The sequence below is a fragment of the Cetorhinus maximus genome, chromosome 31, assembly GCF_964194155.1.
Source record: "Cetorhinus maximus chromosome 31, sCetMax3.hap1.1, whole genome shotgun sequence".
NCBI classification, from domain to species: domain Eukaryota; kingdom Metazoa; phylum Chordata; class Chondrichthyes; order Lamniformes; family Cetorhinidae; genus Cetorhinus; species Cetorhinus maximus.
In genome coordinates this window covers 10,989,436-11,002,553 of record NC_135909.1, presented here as the reverse complement: position 1 = coordinate 11,002,553, position 13,118 = coordinate 10,989,436, and the positions used below count along the sequence as shown (strand labels likewise).

Below are 13,118 nucleotides of genomic sequence, written 5' to 3'. Positions count from 1 at the left end.
TGCTGAGTTTTTCCAGCATTTTCTATTTTTCTTTCAGATTTCCAGCATCTGCACTATTTTGCTCTTTTCTTACTGTGTTGTTGGTGCTTGTGGAACTGATGTCTCTGCTCTCTGTGAGTGATACTGTACTTACTGTGTGAGAAGGAGCTGGCTGCACTTCTCCTTTTGTCACCGAATCACTATTTCGATTCTGCTGCTATCAAACTTTTGCCTGTAGGAACAAAAAAGTATTTATAATAATTCAAAGAGAGAGGAGGTAGCAAATACAAAATAGACCAACGCATTTGTTTCAATTAATAGTCAATAAGAAAAAACAGAAAATTAAAAGCAGCAACTCAAGCAGGGCCTGATCTGAAGGGTAATTAGAGCGAGGCAACATATTCTGGCCTTGTCAGCGACTCCTACAGCCCGTAAACAAATAAAAACATAAGTGGATCCCGAGTGTGGGAAGTAGTAATTTGAACTGTACAGAACTCCCTGCTCTGTCACTCAGTCCCATTCATGGAGCAGTGGATTGTTTCTGGAGGGCAGGAAATTGTTGTAAAATGATCCAAGTCCTTGCAGTAGCTGGGTGCTGCAGCACTGTCGTGCAATCAGACACTGACTCTGTTCAGAGAGAGAGAGAGAGTGGATGCAAATCATCCTCTAACCCGAAGGTCTGAATAATAGAAAGAATAACGGAGACATTCCGATACAGAATTAACCCCACTTCCCCTGGCAGTAATGGTGTCTAATAGACACAGAATGATTCCCACATTCACAGTCAATACCACTGCCTGATACAGAATTAACCTCACCCTCACATATAGTACCAGGCATTGACCCATAAAGAAGGAAACCTGCTCTCAAAAATTGTTCCAGAGACTGAGTTGCAGAATTAATCCTACACTCACAAACACTATCTGTGATGGACACATACAGAACAAATCTCGCTCAAGTCCAATAACAGAGTTCTCAGGATGTATCACACAATCACATTCATCACTAGAAGGTAACAGATACAGCTGTGAATTGACGACTGTAGTCCAGTTGGGAATTAACCAGATTTTCACTCAAGAAGAGGGAACATCTGAACACAACATGGAACACATTAACATGACAGGGGAAATTAAGGCCCCTGAAAGAAAATAATAACCCGATAGAAAGCAGTCACACTGAGCAACAGAGAACATCTTTGCAGAACAGGGAGCACTTTGAAACAACAGAGAAGATTTTAATGCAGCTGGGAACACGTTTGCGTGACAGGGAAGCGCGTTACACAACGGTGAAGATCTCCCAACAGCAGAAAGCACAGTTACACGATAGAGAGCACAGTTACACAACAGAGGGCACAGTCACACAACGGAGAGCATTGTTACACAACAGGGAGCCGAGTTAGACAACAAAGGGCACAGTTATACAACAGATATATAATTACATAATCGTGAATACAGTTACACACCAGAGGGCAAAGTTCCACAACAGAGAGCACAGTTAAACAACAAAGGGCACAGTTCGACGACAGAGGGCACAATTAAACAGATGACACAGCTACACAACAGAAAGCACAGTAACACAGCAGAGAGCATAGTTACACGACAAATAACACAATTACACAACAGAGAGCGCAGTGAAACAACATAAGACGCAGTTACACAATAGAGGGCGGAGTAACACAACAGGGAGCACAGTTACACAATAGGGAGCACAATTACACAACAGAGAGCACAGTTACACAACCAGGTGCACAGTTACACAACAGGGTGCACAGTTACACAACAGGGTGCACAATTACATTACACGATGCAGAGTAACGCAACAGGAGTCATTATTACAAACAGGGGACATCTCTGTGCAGCTGGGAACAGTTTACAGAAATGATTAGTTTCTCCACCTCAGTGTCTTGCTAATTTTCTCGGCGTCTTTCTCTGTCACCTTGTGTATCCTGACAGTCTCTTGCTGCCTTTCTGTGTGTGTTTTTCTGTGTGTCTCTGGTGTTACGCAGTGGAATTGTGCAGCCAAGATGATCCACCCAACACATCTTCTCTCTCTCTCAAAAGCACTAAACAAGTGACCATTTAGCTCCCTAATACACAAAACTAGCATTCATTAACTAGTGATAATATGCAGCAGAGTGGCGCAGCGGAAGCGTGCTGGGCCCATAACCCAGAGGTCGATGGATCGAAACCATCCTCTGCTATTTATATACCCACTAAAATAAACATTTTGCTGATACCCACAAACTTATCTCATTTGTAGGTATTAGCATTGGCATCTCGCTTCCTGTAAACACTTCTGTCTGCAACAAATATCTCAAATTGCTTTTATTCACAAAAGGATACTAGCTGCAATTGCTACAAACACTCACCAGCAGAGACCAGCCCATTTCTCGCAAAGAGCTGGCACAGTCTGAATGTTCTTCTCTCGTTCACTATCACCTCATCATTACCTGAATAGGAAATTCCTGAGATGGGAAAATATAGTGAAATTGATATTTATTACATGCAGTCTGTCCGACCTATATGACAAGCAGCAGTAATTCACCATTCTAATTTGGACAACAGCTTCATTCACTGTGACATGTACCATCGAGGAAGAGAGAATCATCATAATGAAGACAGCATCATGTCAAAGGCAGTTAATCAATATTTGGGTAGATATCAGCGTTCCTGATTAATTACTGGTTTAAAACTGGGATAGTGAAGTTTCCTTCCTTGGGCCTTGCATCAGATACCTTTTATACAGTAAACACCTTTGAAAGCCTCTGATTCTTTCCTTTATCCTGTTATTAGCTGTTCGGAATTTAATGTGTTCAGCTTCCTGCTCATTCTGCCCTTACCGACCTTACTTAAGGTGAAAATTGTAACATTTCTGTGACCATTCTCTGCCTCTAACATATTATGGTCACTCATTGCTAGATGCTCATATACTGTCAGAATATGAATTAATTATCTCTCGTTACTTATTACTAAATCTAATATAACATTTTTCTCTTGTGGTTTCCAAATCAGGGTGGACGGCAGGAGAGGTTAAATGACAAAAGAGTTGATGGTGCAAGGTTAAGGTAAATGGGCAAGTAACAAAACCAAAGATGTGTCTAAAGGAGATGTGAATGATGGGATGATGAACAGCTGCCATTCAAAAGCATAAACAAGATAAAAATGTGAATTCAACCAAAATATCCAATGGAAAAGATACATAATGGGGATTCAGATTACATTCTCAAATTGTTGTACTCATTGTTGAGCCTGGAAGGTTTTAAAGTGCTAAATTTAAAGATGAGACATGGTTCGTCGAGCTTACGTTAAGATTCATTAGAACACTGCAGGGTGCCGAGGACAGAAAGGTAAGTGTGAGGACAAGATGGAAAATTAAAATCACAGGAGATTGGAAACTCAGAGTCTGACCTGCTGACAGAGCAGATGTTCATCACAGTAATCACTGAAACTGCCTAACATAGATCAGACCACCATTGTGAGCAGTGAATGCGGGGTGCTAAGTTAAAGAAATTACACATAAATCACTGTTTCAGCTGGAATGAATATTTTGGTGAGGACAGGTAATATTCCATACCAACACTGCTAATTACCTTCCTTTTTTCGCAACTGGTTATCTCTCCTCTCTCTGATTGAAAGGGCCCTCAAGCATTTCTTTTCCATTTCGCGAGCTCTGCTCTCAACACTTCCCTCTCTCCCAGAACACCGATAGGCTTCCCTTGTCCTCACCATCCTCCCCACCATCTTTCACATTTAATGGATCATCCCTTGTCATTTCTTTGTAAGGCAGAGAGTTGTTGCGGTCTTTAACCCTCTGCCGTAATTGGTGGTGAAATCCGAAACAAAATAAACTTTCAAAAGTGAAACGAGTAAATACCGAAGGGAAAATATTTTATGTCCAATGTAAAGGAGAAGGGGAGGGGTCTGATTTGCTTCTATAGAGCTTGCACAAAAACGATTAACACAAACGTTTCCTCCCGTGTCGCTGTTTAGAATGAAATGGCGGTAACCGCTTCCCAGAATGCTTTGGGGGATGTAAAAAGGCCTATCTCGAGCAGAAGGGCCGCACCTCGCAGGCGCACCCATGTCCAACGGAAATCCTCTTTAAGCCGAGCATGCGCGGTACAGCTCCCGGAAGCTGAGCTTGGCGAGTGCAGCCTCAGTAACACCGATTCTCAGAGTCCGAATCAGAGCCTCCGGGTCCCTCGGACGTGCGGCGATGAACCCGGGGGACGGCACCATGAAGCCGATGTGCACCATCCCAGGCGCCGCTTCCCGGTTTCATCTCCCGTTTGCACCGAGTCTTTGATGCGGTAACAGAGAGGGTTGGGGAGGGTGATGCTGTTCATGTGGTTTACATGGATTTCCAAAAGGCATTTGATAAAGTCTCACACAACAGACTTGTCAACAAAGTTACAGCTCATGGAATAAAAGGGACAGAGCAACTTGGATATGGGATTGGCTGAGTGACAGGAAACAGAGGGTAGTGGTGAATGGTTGTTTTTCAGACTGGAGGAAAGTTTATAGCGGAGTTACCCAGGGTTCGGTGTGAGGACCCCTGCTTTCCTGAAAAATATTGTTGACCTACTCCTTGGTGTGTGGGAGACCATTTCAAAAGTTGCAGATGACATGAAAATTCGAGGTATTGTGAACTGTGAGGAGGATAATGTTAAACTTCAAGAGGACATAAGCATATTGGTGAAATGTGCCGATAAGTTCGACCTCAGAATGACCCGGGGCCGGCCCTGGGGAGCATGCGCACTCTCAATGCCGGGGAAGTCAGTGCATTTGATAGAGCCGTTTCTGGGATGCAGGGAATTGTGGGAACTGCAGTCACCATGGGCAGATGTTAGTAAGTGTTTTATTGCAGGTTGATCGTCAGTAACCCGAAATGTGAACTTTTCTTTCTCCACAGATGCTGTCTGATGTGCTGTGTATTTCCAGCATTTTCTCTCTTTATTTCAGATTGCCACTATCCACATGATGTTGTCAGTGAATTGTTGCAGGTGTTGCTCACAAAACCAAGGTCAGAAACTCAAACTGACAAATGAAGAACACTTTTGAATCAGAATGGATGTTGGACGTGGAAGTCGTTCCTCGCTTACTTTGAAGGTATGTTCTTGTTGGCTGATTTAGAACTGGAGAGTATAGAGAGGAGAAGGTGATGGGTTTAACCACGAGCACTTTTGAGAACAGTAGGGCCCAAGCATTGCTGATAAAAGGTCTTTTACTGTTTCCTGTACAGTAACAGACTGACAGGAAGTATATTTCATATTTATATGTAACAGCAGAGAGTGACAGACGGTGTTAATTCCACCCACACTCATATATTGCAAGACAGATTGACAGAGTTAATTCATCGAATCATAGAAAGATTACAACACAGACGGAGGCCATTCTGCCCATGATGTCTATGCTGGCCTTCTGATGGAGCAAATCACCTCTTACCACTTTATCGCCTTTTCCACATAGCCCTGCACGTATTTTCCTTTTTGGATAATAATCCAATTCTCTCTTGAATTCCTTGATTGAACCTGCCTCTACTACATTCTCAGGCACTTCTCCTATCCACTCACTGCATGACAAGGTTTTTCCTCATGTTGCCATTGTTTATTTTGCCAGTTACCTGAAACCTGTGCCCATTGTCCCTCCACCTTTCCACCAATGGGATTAAAAACTCTTCCTGTCTGCTCTGCCACACTCGCAGTAACAGAGACGGACAGAAAATTAATTCCACATACATTCAGTAATGCAAATTATTAGACTTTTTATTCAAACTCACATACAGTAACAGACTCTAACAGAGAGTTAATTTCACACTCAGATCCAGTAACAGACATTGACAGGATGTCAATTTACAATCACGCAGAGCAACCAAGACTGTCAGAAATTTAATTTCACACTTATTCACAGTAACTGAGACTGGCAGAGAGTGAATACCACACTCACAGCATAATTGATACTGACAGGTACAGAATTACTTCTGCATTCATGTACAGCAAAGAGTTTGACATGTAAGGTATGAATTCCACGTCCACAGTCAATACCAGAGACTTAATGATAGAGATTTAATTCGTCACTCACATAACAGAGACTGAGACTTAATATCTCACTCATATACAGTAACACAGATTGGCAGATGATGAGTGTGGCATTAACTTTCTCGAAGTAGCAGAGCCTGAAGAGGAGTTATTTCCATGGCCTGATACAGTAACCGACACTGACAGATACAGAATTAATTCCACGTTCTGATACAGTGACACAAGCCAACAGAGTTAATTCTATATTCACCTACAGTAACAGATTATCATACAGAGATAATTTCACACTCACGTACAGTAACTGACATGATTGGATAGAAAGCTAAATCCGCGCGTGCATACGTGACAGAGATTGAAAGTTAAGCTTTACACAATAGGAAGGATCTGAATGCATTGCAGAGAGTGCAGAAGAGGTTTATGAGAATGAGTCCAGGGATGAGGCACTTCAGTTATGAGGAAAGATTGGAGAAGTTGGGACTGTTTTCCTTGGAGAGGTGAAAGCTAAGAGGAAATTTGATAGAAGCTTTCAAAATCATGAGGTGTGTGGATAGAGTAGATAGAGAGAACCTTCCCTCTTGTAAACGGATCGAGAACCAGAGGGCATGGTTTTAAAGTGTTTTGCAAAAGAAACAAATGCGAAGTGAGAAAAAACTTTTTCACACAACGAGTAGTTCGGTTTTGGAATGCACTGCCTGGAAGTGTGGTGGAGGCAGGTTTAACTAAGTCATTCAAGAGGGCATTGGATGATTATTTGAATAGAAACAACTTGCAGGGTTATGGGGAAAAGGCAGGAGATTGGCATTAAGTTAAAATGCTCAGAGAGCCGGTGCAGACACGATGGACCAAATGGCCTCCTTCTATAGCATAACAATTCTTTGATTCTGTGAATTCACACTCAAAGTGACAGAGACTGACTGATAGAAAGTTAATTCCACACAATCCAGAGATTGTTTGTGTATTCCTCACTCACATACAGTAACACAGGCAGACTAATATGAGAGTGTGGAACTAACTGTCTTACTTTCACTCAGTCTCTGTTGTTATAACTTAATTCCTCACTGAAATATTAATGGAAATTGACAGGTCCTTTATTCCACTCTCAGTTGTCACAACAGAGACTGGGAAAGAGAATTTCACATTCACAGTAACCGAGACTGACCGATAGAGAGTTAATTCCACACTCACATACAGTAACAGAAACTGACATAAGGAGTTAATTCCATATTTTCATACAGCAATTGGCTAACAAAGATTGAATTCCACACTCATACAGTATCACAGGCTGTTCGAGAGTTATTTCCACTCTCATAACCATATCAGAGACTGACAGAGATTTAAATTACACACTCACATTCAGTGAGCGATGGACAGAGAATCAATTCCACACTCACATGCAGATAAGGCTGAGTTAATTTCACACTGAAATACAGTAAAAGAGACTGACAAACAGAGGGTTAATTCCACACTGACAAATTAAAAATATAAGAGAAACAGGAGGAGGCCATTCAGCCCATCGGGCCAGCTTTGCCATTCAATAAGACCATGACTGATCTGATTGTGGCCTCAAACCCACTCTCCCACCTGCGCTATAACCCTTGACTCTTCTGCCGATGGAAAATCTGTCTAACTCAGCGTGAATATATGCAATGACCCAGCCTCCACTGCTCTCTGAGGTGGACAATTACAAAGATTAAGGACGTTCTGAGAGAAGAAATTCCTTCTCACCTTCTTCTTAAATGGGAGATGTTTATTTTTAAGCTGTATCCCCTGGTTCTATTTTCACCACAAATGGAAACATTCCTCTCAACATCTACCCTGTCAAACCCCCTCAGAATATTATTTGTTTCAATGAGACCACCTCTCATTCTTCAAATCTCTGATGCAGATCAGCCCAACCTGCTTAAACATTCCTCATAAAACAACTCCTTCATCTCAGGAGTCAGTCTAGCACCTCTGTGAATTGTCCCCTATGCAATTATACCCCTCTTTAAATAAGGAGACTCCAACATAACACAGTACTCTCGGTGTAGTCTCACCAAAGCTGTGTAGCTGTAGCAAGACTTCCCTACTTTCAGACTCCACCCCCCCCCCCCCCCCCCCCCCCCAACCGAATAAAGGCCAACATTCCATTTCCCTTCCTAATTACTCGCTGCAGCTGCACATTAACTTCTTGTGATTCATGTACAAGGAGATCTTGATCCCTCTGTACTGCAACATTCTGCAGTCTCTCTCCACAGTATCACTGCATCGAAGGAGGCCATTCGGCTTATCAAGTCTGCATTGGCTCTCTGAAAGAGCATTCTACCTGGTGCCATTCTCCTCCCTTGTCCCCATAACCTTGCACGTTCTTTCCTTTCAGGTAGCAATGCAATTCCCTTTTGAATATCTCAAGCAAACCTGCCTCCACCACCCTTTGAGGAAGTTTGTTCCAGACTCCAACCACCCTCTGGGTGAAAAAATATTAAATTTTAAATGAAACTTTGAGTCTATCTCACATCACATTTACTCCTTTTGCCAATTATTTTGAGTCTGTGCCTTCTGGTTCTTGATGTTCTATTGAGTGGGAACAATTTGTCATTTATTTACTCTGTTCATACCCCTCAGGATTTTGAATACATCCCTCAAGTCTCCTTTAAGTCACCTTTTCTCCAGGGAAAACAGCCCCAACCTCCCCAGTCTATCCCCATAGCTGCAGTTCTTTATATTGGAATCATGCTTGTGAATCTTCTGTGTACTCTCTCCAATGCCTTAACATCCTTCCTTAAGTATGACACCCAGAACTGGACACAGTACTCCAGATGAAGCCTAAAAAGAGACTTATAAAAGTTCAACATGACCTCCTTACTCTTCACAGAATCACGGAATCTTGTCCTCAGTGCCCCTATTAATAAAGCCTAAGTTACTATATGCTTTATTGCCTGTTCCCTCAACATGCCCCACCATCTTCAATGACATATGTACATATACAATGCGGTCCATCTGTTCCTGCACCTCCTTTAGAGGGTCTCCCTTTATTTAATACTGCCTCACTATATTTTTCCTACCAAAATTAATCACCTGACACTTCTCTGCATTGAACTTCAGCTGCCACTTGCCTGCCCAATCCACCAACATGTCTATGTCCTTTTGAAGTTCAAGACTATTCCAATCACAGTTGACAATGTTTCCAATCTTGTATCTGCAAATTTTGAAATCATGCCTTGCACACCACAGTCTAGGCCATTAATATATATATCATTTGAATGATGTTTTTTTTTTCTATTCTTCCCATCAAAGTTTCCCACTTTGTATTTCATCTGCCAAATGTTTGCCCACTGATTTAACCTTTCTATATCCTCTTGCAGACTCTTTGTTTCCCCCTCACAATCTGCTTTTCCACCTATTTATGTATTGTCTTAAAATTTGGTGATGCTCTCCCCACTCATCTGTGGGGAGTACCTTTGGTACTCTTTCGAGTTATCAACAGTCACAGATTGCAACTCTTTCGAGAACAATCACAGTTCTTGGTTTTCCAGGAGTGGGACATGAACCCACAACCCTCTGATTCAAAGGCAAGGGTGCTATGAACTGAGCCACAGCAGTGGCACTTCATCAAATACCTTCTGGAAATCTAAGTACAGTACATGGACTGGTTCCCCTTCATCCACAGCACATGTGACTCCTTCAAAGAACTCCAATAAATTGACTGGACATGATTTCCCTTTCACAAAGCCATGTTGACCCTTGAATTTTTCTAAGTGCCCTGCTATAACTTCCTTAATAGCTTCTAAAATTTTCCCTATGACAGATGTTAGGCTAACTGGCCTATAGTCTTCAGCTTTCTGTTTCCCTCCCTTTTTGAATGAAGGAGTTATGTTTGCTATTTTCAAATCTAATGGAACCTTCCCTGAATCTAAGGACGTTTGGGAAATTAAAACCAGTGCATCAACAATCCCACTAACCACTTCTTTCTAGACCTTAGGGTGAAGCACATCCGGACCTGGGGATTTGTCAGCCCGCAGCCCCAACTATTTACTCAATTCCACTTCCCTGGTGATTGTAATTTTCCCCAAGTTCCTCCCTCCCTTCCATTTCCTGATTTACAGCTATTTCTAGGATGTTACTTGTGTCCTCTACAGTGAAGAATGAAGCAAAATACCTGTTTAATTCATCCACCATTTCCCTACTTTCCATTATCGATTCCCCTGAATCTAGAACATGTGGGCACCATGTCAGCATAAGGGGTTGATCATTTTGGACTGAAATTTGGAGACATTCTGCACTCTCAGTGTGTGAATATTAATACTTCTCTGTCCTAGTGAAATATGGATGCTTCATCCATGAATATATTTAAGGATGACGCAGACAGGTTATTCAGTGAATCAATGGATATGGGGTGTAGGCAGGAAAATCTAGTTAGGCAGAAGGTCAGGCCTCTGACCTTATTTTGTTTGCTGTGATATTGCCTCTTAGTGAGTGATTTATTTGGTGTATTTCAGTCTTTGGTATGATGTATGAGTGGTTCGGGTTCTGCAAGTCAGTCTCTGGTACTCTATCTGAGTGTGAATATCCTTTTATTTCTCTTTTAGTCTCCCACTCTGAACAAGAGTGAGTGATTTTTTTTTCCATCAGTATCTGGTACTGACTGTCAGCTTGAGATTCATTCAACATCTGCCAGTGTTTTATATTCCATGTCAATGTGGAACTAATTGTGTTTTTCAGTGTGAGTAGTTGCAATCAATTCTGCATCTGTCAGTATCTGGAACTGAACAGCACTATGGGATTCATTCTGTATCTTACAATCTCTGTTAATGAATGTCAGTAAAATTCATTTTGTGTGCATTATTTTCCGGTACTGGAATTGATGGCGGGATTTAATATTTAACTGTTATTCCCTGGTACTGCATGTGAATTTGTGTCACATCCTGTATCAGTCACTATCTTTGTGTGTGTCTGTATGTGCATGCAGGGTTCATTCTGTATTTGTCAAAATCTGGTACTGAATGGGAATTTGGAATAATGTATTTTAATATATGTCTACATCTGGGGCAGAGAGTTACTGTGGGATTAATTGTATATCACTCGGTTACTGGAACTGTGTGTGTAAGTGGGATTCGTACTCTATCTATGTGACTTGGGAGCTGTATATGATGGTACTTTACTTCCATATCTGTATTTAATAGGTATCTCAAGAGTTGTCGGCAAAACCATTTATTTCACATTGTAGACTGCAGTTCAGGGTTAACCTGATTATTGTGATTTGTTCTAAGATCACACATAAACCCAATTGGGTAAGGATTGGGATGAGAGGTTTCCTTCCTGCCAGGTATTAAGATGTGAATCATTTACAACACCATGCCTGAGATAACTATTGAGTACAGATCCAGAATTAATCCCAGAGTCATAAGCAACATCAAAGATTGAGAATAATAAAATACACCCCACATTCACACACAAAACTGGACATGGTGAACTACTGGACAAACCCTATACGTTACCAGGCACGGACAAACTGCCCAATAGACAGACAGCACCAGAGACAGACAAATGCAGAATGAATCCCACATGTCACATTGAGAACAAAACACTTGCACACCTGCAGTTCTACTGGCAGGCTCAAAAAGTGTCCAGACACTCATACAATACCAGAAAATGCAATATGCAGTCTGAATATGACACAGATATATTGTACCAGAGAATGAGAGACACAGAATGACTCCAACACTCACTTTCCCACCAGAAGCTGACTGATAGAGCAAAATCTTTCCACATACAGTTCCACTGACAGTTTCAGAATGTAACCCACCTCTCAGTATCAGAAAATACTGATACAGATTGGAATTGAATATAACACAAAAAAACTGTCCAAGAAAGTGACTGTTACAGAATAAATCCAAACATATTGGCAGTTCCACTGACAATGTCTCCACACTCACATACAGTAACCAAGACTGACAGGTTCAGAATGTCTCTCAGTTTCACACACTACCAGTGAGTGACATAGATAATAAATCCCACATTTACAAAATGGGCCAGAAAAGGGCAGTGAAGAATGTATCTCACTCTCAAATACAAAACAACGGTCTGTCGGTTTGAGCACAACATTATAACTTCTGCTTGGTATAACAAAATATTATGAAATGTCATCACCTCCGTTAGTAATTCCAAAAACCTCCCTTCGCCGTCCAATAAAATGTGAACGCTTCTTGTCTGTTCTGTCGCTCTCTGAGTGTGCTGACATCTACTGGCCAGAGCTAAGAAGTGCAACAGAGCGGAACTTTTTTTTATTAATTCAATGGATATGAGATTCGCTGGCTCGGCCATCATGTTTATACAACTGGGAACACGTTTGTACTGCAGGGAAGCATTTTACACAACAACAAAGAACATTTCAACACCAGAGAGCACAATTAGACAGCAGGAAATATATTCTAAACATGTGAAACACTTTAACACCATAATGGAACAGTAGACATTCAACACCAAGCAGCAGAGTGGCGCAGCGGAAGCGTGCTGGGCCCAAAACCAAGAGGTCGATGGATCGAAACCATCCTCTGCTATTTACATTCTCATCAATGCCACAAGGGAGTATTTTCTGTTGCCCACAATCATGTCTGTTATTTGCAACAGTTTCTTGCAAGAAATTTCAGAAGAATTCAATCTTCAACAAATCTCTGATATGGTGTTTATTCACAGACGGACACAAACTGTAAATGCTGCGAACACATACTAGCCAATGCTTTCCCCTTTCCCTCAGCCCATTCCTCCCAAAGAACTGGCACAGGCATGTCCTGAGTGGCCACCTCCTCTTCACTATCGCTGTATGATTATCTGAATAGAAAAAACCATCCTCTTAGATGGAAACAATATCGTGAAGGTCATATTTTTTCAAGTTAATTCACGGGATGTTGGCTTCGCCGACAGGGCCGCAATTTTTTACCCATCCCGAGTTGCCCCTGAGAAGGTGGTGGTGGGCTGATTTCTTGAACCGCTGCATTCCGTGTGGTGTAGGTACACCCACAGTGCTGATAGGAAGGAAGTTCCAGGATTTTGACCCAGCGACAATGAAGGAACGGCGATATATTACAAGTCAGGATGATGAGTGACTCGGAGGGGAACTTAG

General features: G+C 41.8%; 1 non-coding gene across 1 annotated transcript; it reads left to right on the top strand.

Annotated features, from left to right (window-relative positions):
• Nucleotides 1–2,107: 2,107 nt before the first annotated feature.
• trnam-cau (transfer RNA methionine (anticodon CAU)) lies at nucleotides 2,108–2,179 on the top strand. The gene has a single exon. It is a non-coding gene; the product is annotated as a tRNA-Met (tRNA).
• Nucleotides 2,180–13,118: the final 10,939 nt, after the last annotated feature.